The sequence below is a fragment of the Xyrauchen texanus genome, chromosome 19, assembly GCF_025860055.1.
Source record: "Xyrauchen texanus isolate HMW12.3.18 chromosome 19, RBS_HiC_50CHRs, whole genome shotgun sequence".
Lineage (NCBI taxonomy): Eukaryota > Metazoa > Chordata > Actinopteri > Cypriniformes > Catostomidae > Xyrauchen > Xyrauchen texanus.
The window spans coordinates 13,726,024-13,737,930 of NC_068294.1; the positions used below are offsets into that span (position 1 = coordinate 13,726,024).

At 38.6% G+C, this 11,907-nt stretch overlaps 1 long non-coding RNA gene across 1 annotated transcript; it reads left to right on the forward strand.

Moving 5' to 3' along the window:
- Positions 1 to 1,750: 1,750 nt before the first annotated feature.
- LOC127660204 (uncharacterized) lies at positions 1,751 to 3,312 on the forward strand. Its single transcript, XR_007972613.1, has 3 exons — positions 1,751 to 1,860; positions 1,929 to 2,498; positions 2,604 to 3,312. It is a non-coding gene; the product is annotated as an uncharacterized LOC127660204 (long non-coding RNA).
- Positions 3,313 to 11,907: the final 8,595 nt, after the last annotated feature.

The following is an 11,907-nucleotide window of genomic DNA, read 5'->3' on the forward strand; positions in this document are numbered from 1 at the left end:
CCCCTAGTGTCACTACATCGACACAACGTCTCGATGGTCCGATGGAGGTTACAACAGTAACTGAGCCATTAAATGCTGCCTTGACATTGCCAATATCCTCTTAATATTGTAATGTTAAAATCATGCAGATATGTGATTAAACAAATAAGTACATTTTTATCCAATTTTGAAAGCCACTCTGTGTTCTCCCATCATCCTTAATGATGTGATTTGTTGAATATTTTAAATTCTTTTGGTGCACTTTTGAAGTGTTATTTCAAGCACATTGAATGGCATTTTACCATAAGGGATAAAGATGATGGATCTGTTTAACTTACAGGGATCTTTACCATATAAACATGACAGCAAACAGTTTGTCAATAAATATAGAGATGAGCAGGTTTTAATAGGGAGATGTGGTTTCAACACGTCGCAATATATGACAGATTAGATTTGCACCTCATAATAAATCAACTCTGATACTGAATGTGGATCATCTGGCTTAACAGAGCCACATTCTTGACAAATGAGATATGGGAATAATCACTTTGAAAAATGCTAACCACCTCCATCAGACCTGAGGCTGGAATTGGCTTGTTTACAAAACTAAGGAAAATTGTAAAATACATTTTCAGTACCATATATAACCAGTTTTAATGTCCTTTGTTTCTTCTTTGCTGTAATAATTTTTTGATCTTCTACAATATCCTCCCTTGAACAATTAAAAATTCTAAATCTGCTTTTAACCTCTACATTTTCACACATTCTACTCAGCAAAACCTTCAGTACTGGAATGTAATATTTCCCATTTACATTCACATTGTCTTTGTTAAGGTTGAACTCATCATAACTGTGCAGGCAGCCTCATAAGGGATTTTGAGGTCTCTATTTGATAAAATTGCATTCCTGAAATAATCAAACTTTGGTTTCCCATCCTTAGTATTTCACATTGTCAGCTGCATTGTGTGTATTATTACTCAGTTTATGGCATGTGTTTGTGCATTTAAAGGCATGCAGGTGTGTGTGTGTTTGTTTTGTACTGTTGTCATGTTGTAATACTAAAAAACAAGTGGCTATTTTGTGGCTCAAAAAAATTAGAAAAGAACCATAAAAAATATAATTAAAATAATATTCTATTCATGCACTGTATTTGGGTCTTCCGATGCCATGTGGAGGCTTTATGTAATGAACAGATCCCAATTTAAGTTGTTATTCAATGATCGCGTTTCTATCTGCTGCAACAGACAGTTCCAGACCCACACTCATTTAAACATTAAAATATGTCTGCCTCAAGAAGGATTATGTCAGCTTTGACATCTGTGAAGTCAAATGCCATGGGCTGTCACACAGGTCCAGGCCTATTTTTGGGGGGCCCTAAGCAGATTTTCAAAATGGGACCCCCTACCTACAGGTACACCTAACCAAACACACCCAACATCAATAACTAAGCAAGCTTAAAGTTTGCAAAAAAAAAACCTACAAGTACATTTCCTGAAAAGTACCAATCTTAAAAATGCAAAACTATCAACCTTACTTGTCAGCACAGGTTTAACTGCTTTAGAAATACATAAATGGAACAAAGTGTGGCAGGATAAGTGATTTTACCATCCTATTGGCTTGGTCGGCGTATGGTTTTGGCAGCCCAATAAGGTGGGAGCTACAATACTATTTAAGGACCCTTATTTTGACAGATGTCCTGGTGAGTCTGGGTTCCTCACTTCCTGGCATTTCCGTTTCGTTTCCATTCAGGTATGTTGAGGTGTTGCTCACTGTTTAATGATGTGAACATCTCGAGGCTAAAAATGCTGACGTACCGTTTTGATTAGAGCAGAGCTGGTGGCTTGCACGTTGTGGCGAGTTTGCGGCGGAGGTCGCTTTCAGGTATGTCTGATATTTCTTAAATCTCTAGATCGCATGTTGTGAAGGTATTTATTGTATTATGTTCACAGTAACAGCAGCCTTAGCAGGTGGGTGAATGATGGTCTGTACACTGATCCGCAGGCCTTGTTGTGAACAATCATACAACTTTGTGTCTGGTGGTTGCTCGACCCAATCGTAAGTACGCCTCTCTCTTTTTCACATCGGGGCTTGTTAGATGTAATTTAACTGTCTTTTTGTTAAGGTAAGCGTGGGGAGTTGAAAATCTAATCCTAAAACAAATCTTTAGCCTAAGATGCTATATGTGACGTTTCTGCTGCTTGCTCACAGGCATTTGTTTCTGCTGCTTGCTCACGGGCATTTGTTTTGCGGTTATGCTTTGCAGCTTGCTTGGGCTGTCCAGTTATGAGCCTCGTGTTCGCTGTGCTGCATATCAGCTCCTGTTTGGGTTGTTTGTTTCCCATTTGTGCTGTGTCCCTTTTTGTTTTCTTTAATCGTTGCTATAGTGTTAAGTTATCTTGTGGCTATTGTTTTGTTTTTTTTTTTCTTTTTAGGTTGAGTAAATTTGTTTTGTGACCACATAGTGTAAGAGCCGGTTTGTTTAATTGGTGCATGTCTCTGCCTCAAACCTGTTATTTCAGGTTGGTATTTCCCACACTGTCACTTTATACTTGATGTGGTGTATGTTATTGTATATTGTTATTTCTGTGTAATCCTGGTCTAATTTGTGTTTCTCTTTTCTCCAGGAGCCAGTGAGGTCTTTGTGAGGAGCAGGAGAGGCTAGCTGTCTTGATTTAGTGGTGTGCTTCACAAGTGTGTTAAGTGTGCCGACACAACTTTATAGTGTGTGTGTGGCTGCCATATTACTATGCCCAAACATTCCAATGTCCCTATTGACTTAATATAAGTAATCTAATTTCTGCAAGTAAACATTAGTCATTTAATCACCAATTTTAGATCTGAAATCTGCATGTACATCCCTACAACTCAAACATCGTACACATGTACTTTATTTATTTAAAATCTGAAATTTTCAGTTTCTTGAAAGCCCAAGCGAGTTATGCGTATCTATATGGAACAGTCAACTGTTATGTCGAACGGGCCACGACTTGCTCTAAAATTTATAAATGGCAAATTTACAAACTTATGTCTCTTTCTTTTTTCAGTGATTATATAATATATTTTTCATAGATTTCAAAGATTCCATCAGACTAATGGTGTTCATATTACCAGGCTGTGTGGCCAGTGCTATTTACACTAAGTGCAGGTAATTATTTGTTTTTACTGTTATGTCTTTTTATATTGTTGATAATTGGTTTAGGCATAGGGGTTGGATTAGGTGCTCATAAATACAGTATCTATATCCTGGCCCCATTTCCGTTCACGTGATTGGATTTGGACATCCCTACCACGTATGTTTTAATAATAATACCAAATAAAATATATATATATATATATATATATATATATTTAAATAGTTTATTTTGTTTCCAGGAGTGTTGGTTATTCAGGATTGAGACATTACAGCTGATTTTCTGTAAAGCTGCTTTGGAAAAATGTGTATTGGGAAAATAAAAAATATAAACTTATACAAAAAAAAAAATAACTTGCCTTGATTTGACTTTTAGGTTTATTTTCTGCTTAGGCAACAAAACCTCAATGTTCTTTCTTTGCACTGTCAAACAAGCAGTGATAACCAGTGTTGAAGCATTTTAACAATCAGAAATTAGCGTAATTAATTCTGATACAATTAATGACCAGCATCTTCTAATCACTACCGACCATGTTAAAATAAAATTCTACATTAACATTGTTCCATGTCTGCCAACCACGTTGAGTGGCCAAACATCATCTGCAGCCTGAAACTGAACTTTTAGAAAATTTTTGAAAATTAATTAAATGCACTTGGCTTAATAGGAAAGCAATAGGATGCTCCCTTGCTCCCTATTTAGTGAATGACTTGACCTCCAGTATGCTGTCTGACTACACTGGTCTCAGAACAGTTTGAAATACACCGCAATTTCATCCTAATGCCATATAAAGCCTCTGAAAGCTTTTTTTTTTTTTTTTATGTGACAATGAACACTAAATATAGGCTACTGAACACTAGTTTGTATGTTGTCTTGAGCAGTGTAGCATTTTGTAATAAATTGCTCAAATTTTTAAATTGGCACATCAGATGAAACTAGAGACTCCAATATTTTGACTGAAACAGTTTTCAATGTAAAAACATAATTAGGTTTCTTACCAGATGTAGTTTTGTTGCTGTTTCTCCCAAAGCCAAATTCCACTGTGTTCAGTGCCATGTTGTTTGGTCTCCGTACATCGAACGTTTAATCCTTACTGACAGTCCAGAGTCTCCTGAACTGAGATCAGTCAGTTTAAATTCATTTAAAATATGTGTTGCATATAGCGAATCCAAAATACAACATCCATGCTTATATTTGCGACATCACACAAGGTTAAAATAGTATTATGTAGCATTAATCTGTCTGTTACTTGTTTTTATAGTGATAGTTATTGGTAAGGTTTAGGGGTGGTGTTGAATTAGTGGACCTAAACAATCAATGATTGTTAGGAGGATAATAAGACACACATTGTGATTAAACACACAATAATATTCAAAGATTACTGAGCTTGATGGAATCCTCTGAACAGAGGTGGGAACAGAATGACAGTGACATTTTTCGTGATGCAGGCAAAACATTCCAACGGTGATGCCTTTTTATGAGACTGTCCTGGCTCTTCGTCTGTCAAAACAGATACCCCACATTCCTCACTGAAACTAAGCTTAAGTCTCACCTAAAGTCTCAATTAAAGGTTCTACAAGCAATTTTTTGAAATGCCACACATAAATTGTACCTACTTCCTGACAGATATAATATCACTAAAATACCCGTCTCTGTGCCAGCCCCAGGCTCTGTAAAAAGTGAAAATGTGTTGGAAGAGAGTGCAGCACTGCAACCAATCAGAAAACAGAGCCAACAAGAGAATGCTCACCTCTCTGGCTTTTGCATGTTTAGGTTTGCTGACATCAGGCTGGCTAATATGTCTTTTAAGGGCTTTTTATTAGCGAGGGAGTGGTTGAAGAGATCTATTTCCATTGCTAATGTGCCCTTCAAGTGGAGTCGGAAATATTGTAATTACTAGTTCCATGCACATAAATGACCAAGTGAAGTTGTATTTACCAGTGGGAAACTCTAAATTGTAGATAATTCTAGATGATTCTCAAGATGCCATGTTGACAGGAACATGTCGACATGAAAGATGATGTAAAGCAATAATTTTGCAAAGTTATTTCTATTTCTGTGCTTTATTTCAATGATATAAATTGTTTACATATGACAGTCAAATAATGACTCACTTTTTGCCAGAGTCGGCCTTTGGGTTTGTGGGACCCCAGGGGAAATTATGAAAATAGGCCCCACCTGTATGAATATTGTTATAACTTTAAAACAACCATAGAATCACTGGAAATGTGCACAAAAAATATAAGAACTCGAGAGCTCGCTAGATGAAAAATAACAAGTCTAATAACTTTTTTCTGGATATGAAGATGTTAGGTTAAAATGTACAGTTGAAGTCAGAAGTCATTAACTTTTTTCTTAACCACTCCACAGATTTAATATTAGCAAACTACAGTTTTGGCAATTCATTTAGGAAATCTACTTCGTGCATGACACAAGTAATTTTTCCAACAATTGTTTACAGACAGATTGTTTAACTTTTAATTGACTATTATCACAATTCCAGTGCTTCAGAAATTTACATACACTAAGATAACTGTGCCTTTAAGCAGCTTGGAAAATTCCAGAAAATGATGTCAAGCCTTTAGACAATTGTCCAATTAGCTTCTGATAGGAGGTGTACAGAATTGGAGGTTTACCTCTGGATTTATTTTAAGGCCTACCTTGAAACTCAGTGACTCTTTGCTTGACATCATGGGAAAATCTAAATATGTCAGCCAAGACCTCAGAAAACAAACGTGGACCTCCACAAGTCTGGTTCATCCTTGGAAGCAATTTCCAAATGCCTGAAGGTACCACATTCATCTGTACAAAAAATTGTATGCAAGTATAAACACTATAGGACCATACAGTCATCATACCTCTCAGGACGGAGATGCATTCTGTCTCCAAGAGATGAAAGTAGTTTGATGCGAAAAGTGCAAATCAATCCCAGCACAACAGCAAAAGACCTTGTGAAGATGCTGGAGGAAACAGGTAGACAAGTATTAATATGCACAGTAAAACAAGTCCTACATTGACTTATCCTGAAAGGCTGATCAGCAAGGAAGAAGTCACTGCTCCAAAACTGCCATAAATAAGCCAGAATAGAGTTTGCAAGTGCACATGGGGACAGATATCTTATTTTTTGGGGAAATCTTCTCTGGTCTGATTAAACAAAAATTGAACTGTTTGGCTATAATGACCATCATTATATTTGGAGGAAAAAAGGGTGAGGCTTACAAGCTGAAGAACACCATCCCAACCGCGAAGCATGGGAGTGGCAGCATCATGTTGTGGGGGTGCTTTGCTGCAGGATGGACTGATGCACTTCACAAAATAGATGGCATCATGGGGAAGGAAAATTATGATGATATAGTGAAGCAACATTTCAAGACAGGAAGTTAAAGCTCGGAAATGGGTCTTCCAAATAGACAATGACCCCAAGCATACCTTCAAATTTGTGGCAAAATGGCATTAGTACAACAAAGTCAAGGTATTGGAGTGATCATCACAAAGCCCTGACCTCAATCTGATAGTGAATTTGTGGGCTACAAACCTGACTCAGTTACACCAGTTCTGTCTGGAGGAATGTGTCAAAATTCCAGCAACTTATTGTGAGACGCTTGTGGAAGGCTACCCAAAACGTTTGGCCCAAGTTAACTTCTGACCCACTGGGAATGTGGTGAAAGAAATAAAAGCTGAAATAAATAATTCTCTCTAATATTATTCTGACATTTCATTACATTCTTACATTCTTGCATTAAACTGGTTTTCATCATATCTTAAGGAAAGAACTTTTTCTATCAATATTGATAATCACTTCTCTTCCCCAACACTGCTGACATGTGGCATTCCTCAAGGCTCCATATTGGGCCCTCTGATTTTTTCTCTTTATATGCTTCCTTTAGGCTCCATCTTTCAGAAGTACAGTATAGCTTATCATTGTTATGCTGATGACACACAATTCTACCTTCCTGTCAGGTCTAACGATTGTTGTTCTATCAGTAATCTCATCTCCTGTCTTGAGGAAGTTAAATTATGGATATCTGAAAACTTCCTCATGCTTAATGAGGATAAAACCGAGGTCATTGCTTTTGGCTCTTCGCTACATATCGCTGATATTGAAAATCAGTTGGGTACTTTGTCTTTAACCATGCACAATAGAGTTAAGAACTTGGGTGTCATCTTTGATTCTGACTTATTTTTTGATAAGCAGATAAATGCTGTTGTTAAAGGAAGTTTCTTTCATCTAAGGTCCATTGCTAAATTAAAACAGTTTCTCTCACCGAAGGACTTGGAAATAGTAATTCATGCTCTTATTACATCCCGGCTGGATTACAGCAACGCCTTATATGTGGGTCTGTCTCAATCTTCTTTTTCACGTCTGCAAATAGTCCAAAATGCAGCAGCTAGACTCCTAACGGGTACCAAGAAAAGAGAGCATATTACCCCAGTTCTCGCTTCCCTACATTGGCTTCCAATTCGATACAGAGTAAATTTCAAGGTTGTGATGTATGTTTATAAGGCATTGCATGGCTTAGCCCCTCAGTACATTGCTGATTTACTCCATCTACATTCTGCACCTATGTCTCTTAGATCATCAAATCAGTTACTCCTCTCTGTTCCTCGTTCCCGGTTGAAAACTAAAGGTGATCGGGCGTTTGTAATTGCGGCCCCCAGATTATGGAATGCACTCCCATTTGCTGTTAGGTCTTCATCCACACTGCCGATATTTAAATCTAAATTGAAGACACATTTGTACTCTTTAGCCTATAATGTCGGTTGATAATTTATAGTTTTCTGTGTAGGATTTATAATGTTTTATTAATTTGTTTTTTGTTTTTACATTTTATAAGTTCTATTAAATTCTGTTATTAATGTTTGTAAAAAATTGTACAGCACTTTGGTTACAACATTTGTTGTTTTTAAGTGTGCTTTATAAATAAACTTGACTTGACTTGACTTAAAATAAAGTAGTGATCCTAACTGCCATAAGAAAAACTGAGTTTATATGTATTTGGCTACGGTGTATGTAAACTTCTGATTTCAACTGTACGTGAATGGTGAAAGGGAAAGTGTGTATTTTGGTGCTGTGACAAGTCAAAATTTCTTCACTATTTAAAGTTTTTCACCATTTTAAACACCATTTATTTATATTTTTCTAGAAGTACAAATAAACTAGTGTCTCACTTTATATGAGGTCATGGAAACTGCAAGTGTAATATACAGTGTTACACTTCATAATATGGTTTTATTTTTTAACATTAGTAAATGCAGTAGGTATCATGAACTAACAACGAACTGTCTCATTTACGTGAAGCATAACCCTGGTTCCCTGATTGGGAACGAGATGATGCGTAATCGCACTGGGACAGGCCCTGAGTGACACATAGTCTGAAGACCTCAGACTATGTGATTCATACAATCACAACAATTTATTGGCTGATGGCACCTAAGTGACGCACCTAAGAAGCTATGTAACAGGCTCCATAAAGTCAGATTTTCTGCAGGAATGCATAAGCCTATGCAGCTGCTAGAGAGTATGGCCAGCTTACGCAGTGTCTTGTTCCCACTCAGGGAACCAGGGTTATGCTTCACATAACCGAGACGTTCCCTTTCGAAGGAACTCGAGCTGCGTAAACGCATTGGGAATGATATACATTCACGCCATGCAAACAGTAGCTTCCAACTGTCTACGCCCCGTGTGCCAAGCATATAGCGGCACACAAGCAAGCTAAAGTATCTGAATAAAACTGAGAGAATTATGAGTTCAACAGAACTCTGTTCCAACAGAGAGAACCTGGGAAGCAAGAGTCAAACCCTCATCCAGATTATAAAATCTAACAAATGTACGAGGAGAGGACCACACTGCTGCCATATAAATGTCTTCCAATGATGCACCTCTAGCGAAAACACATGAGAATGTCATGCTCCTCCGTCTCAAATGGGGGAGGATAGAAAGCCTGAAAATTAATAGTTTGCGAGTGAAATGATGTAGAAACAACCTTGGGTAAATAGCCCAATTGAGGTCTTAACACCGCTCTTGAACACCCAAACGCAAAACCATACATTAGGAATTTATCGACAGGGCATGCAATTCATCAACCCTTTTAAACAATGCCAATGCTACTAGCAAGGCCGTTTATGAGAAACTTATCACCGACTGTTGCCAAGGGCTCAAATGGAGCACCCGAGAGTGCCTCTAAAACAACAGATAAATCCCATAAAGGAATGTGGACAGGATGAAAAGGTATAAGCCTGTGTACCCTGTGCGAGAGACAAGAGAATATCTACCAGCAGAGACTCCATTGACAAGCGTGTAAGGCAGGGTGCCAATGTGTTTGCATTCAAAGGCAAAGAGCAAATGTATGATCTTTGAGAAAATCAACAAACTAACTTTCTCGCAATTAGCAACTCTTCCTGAGGCACCACACCCCACTGAGCGAAGACTGCAAATTCACACCTCATTGTTGCCCTTCCACATCTGTCCCATTCTCTCCTCTCTCCCCCATTCAGCTCAGAATCACCTAAGATCTGTATGTAACACAAGTCTATATCTGATGTATACAAATAATGTAACTAGTGTAACATGTTTGGAATCATTTAAAATGTCTCAGTGCGTCTGGTATAGTGCTCTTATTCCCAGGTTTGTAAACTTAATGACAGCAAAGTTATAAGATCTTTGCCAAATGCTTTATAATTCTGGAGGTCTGTCTCCATCCCTGCTTGTATGTTAATGAAGTATGTCCCCAGGACTTCCAAACCTAACCACTCCCAAAATCCCCTTTGTCCATGGTTTGGGTATTTAAGGAAAGGCGACACATTGCTCAGGGCTCTCTGTAATCAGACGATCCCAAACAGTTTACTGTTTGTAATTTATATCAGGTGATTGCAATTCGAATTTCTTATGTTTTGATAAAATGTCTAACTTTGACTTATCACTGTCTAATTGGAATTGATGAATTGATTATGTTACCTGGTCAATAAATTGTCAACATTTGATTTTATTCTGACTGACTCTGACATTGTGTTTCCCAAACAGATTGAACGATTTGTATGTTACCGCAAGTCTGCGTCAGATTAGTGACGACTAATATTTGGCATCGATTCAAGTGTACTTGGTTTGCAAAGACAAAAAGGGAATTTCCGTTTAGAACAGCAAACACTGCTTGACCAATCTAAATCCGGGTGTCTTACCTCTGTTTTAATTTGATGTTTCTCCAGATAGGTGTACGTGGGAAACCACGCATGGCCAATCCAAAGCTATTATAAGAGAAGTTATGTTGGTCAACTTACATCTGTAATAGTGGCTGTGACCTCTACTGAAGAAAACGTTAAGTTACATTCAAGTGTATGCAATTCCATTGGGCTATACTGAAGTATCTTTGATTGTGTATACGTGAACGTAACCGATCTCAGGTATATAGCAATTACCTCTGTTTGATGATCCAATACTGGCCGCTTGTGATCGTGAGACCCGCGGTGTAGAGAAAACACGCGAGGACCTCAAAGCGACATAGTTTCTTAATCTAAAACGGGTAAAGTATAATTAAAGGAGTTAAAAGAATAATCAAACATTCGCTCACTTTTAATGATGCTCAGATATCCTTAAAAACCTTTTTCATTTATGGAGTCAGATGAAATAACGAGGTGATACATAAAAGAAAATGTATTTCATTTAATATTGTTGTGTTGCGTGCAAGAAAGACAGTAATGCGCAGAGACCTTCACCCGTATTATTGGAGACCGCCATTGGACCGATAAACGGGCTTACAAGCGCATACTCAGTCGCTATAATGGCAACACAGACTTTAAGCATTGCCAGGACAACCCCGGCTCCCAGCACTGTACCAACAGGGCAGTGAACCTGATTTTCACCTTGCACTATACACCAAGAAGCAAAAATATGCCACTTGAACATATAAAGCTTCGTAGTTGATGGAACTAAAGCATTCAGAATGGTATCAAACACAGAAGGGGATAACCCATCATTCAAAATAGCACCCCATTTAGGTGCCATACCCATAAATTCCACAAGTCTGGCCAGGGGTTCCAAATGCTGCCCCAAGTTTGAGACAATATGACTGTTCTGACTGGAATCTCCCAAGGCACTTTCTCCAGGAGAGAGACCATAGTCGAAAACCATACTTGAGATGACCAAAACTGCGCCCCTGTATTACTGCGTGCAGCAGATCGATCGGTGGAAACACGTAAAGACATGTTGTCGGCCAATGATGCACCAATACATCGATGCCCAGCGGTACCAGGGGTGAGAGGGAAATACAGAGGGACAGCGCAACGTCTTGCTTGAAGAAAACAGGTCAACTTCCGCTCTGCTGAAACTTCTTGAGATTTGTTCCATAATCTGATGATTTTACTTTGTTCTACAGCTTTGCGACGTCTGCCAGCGGTGGGTGCTGGCCAAGGAGCCCAGCGACGTCGAGGGCATCATCAATCTCGTAGTACTGGAACAATTAATTACCAAACTACCGAAAGGATCTGCGGAGTTGGTCCAGTACCACCAACCAGCGTCGCTGGATGAAGCTGAAGCTGGTGGAGGACCATTTAGCAGCATTCCCGGGGGCTGACGAGCCCCTCTCTCTCTCTCTCTCTCTCTCTCTCTCCCCTGTCATCCCTCCCCTCCTCTTTTCTGACCTATTCTGTTCCCCCGGAAATAGTGGAGCAATTCCCTGAGACCTCCCCCTATCGAGCTGGGACATACCAAATACCTGTGAGTATGTGGGGGTGTTACATACCAAGCCTTTGTGGATACAGGTTGTAACCTTTATTCATCAATACTTTGTTCAAAATGAGGCATTGG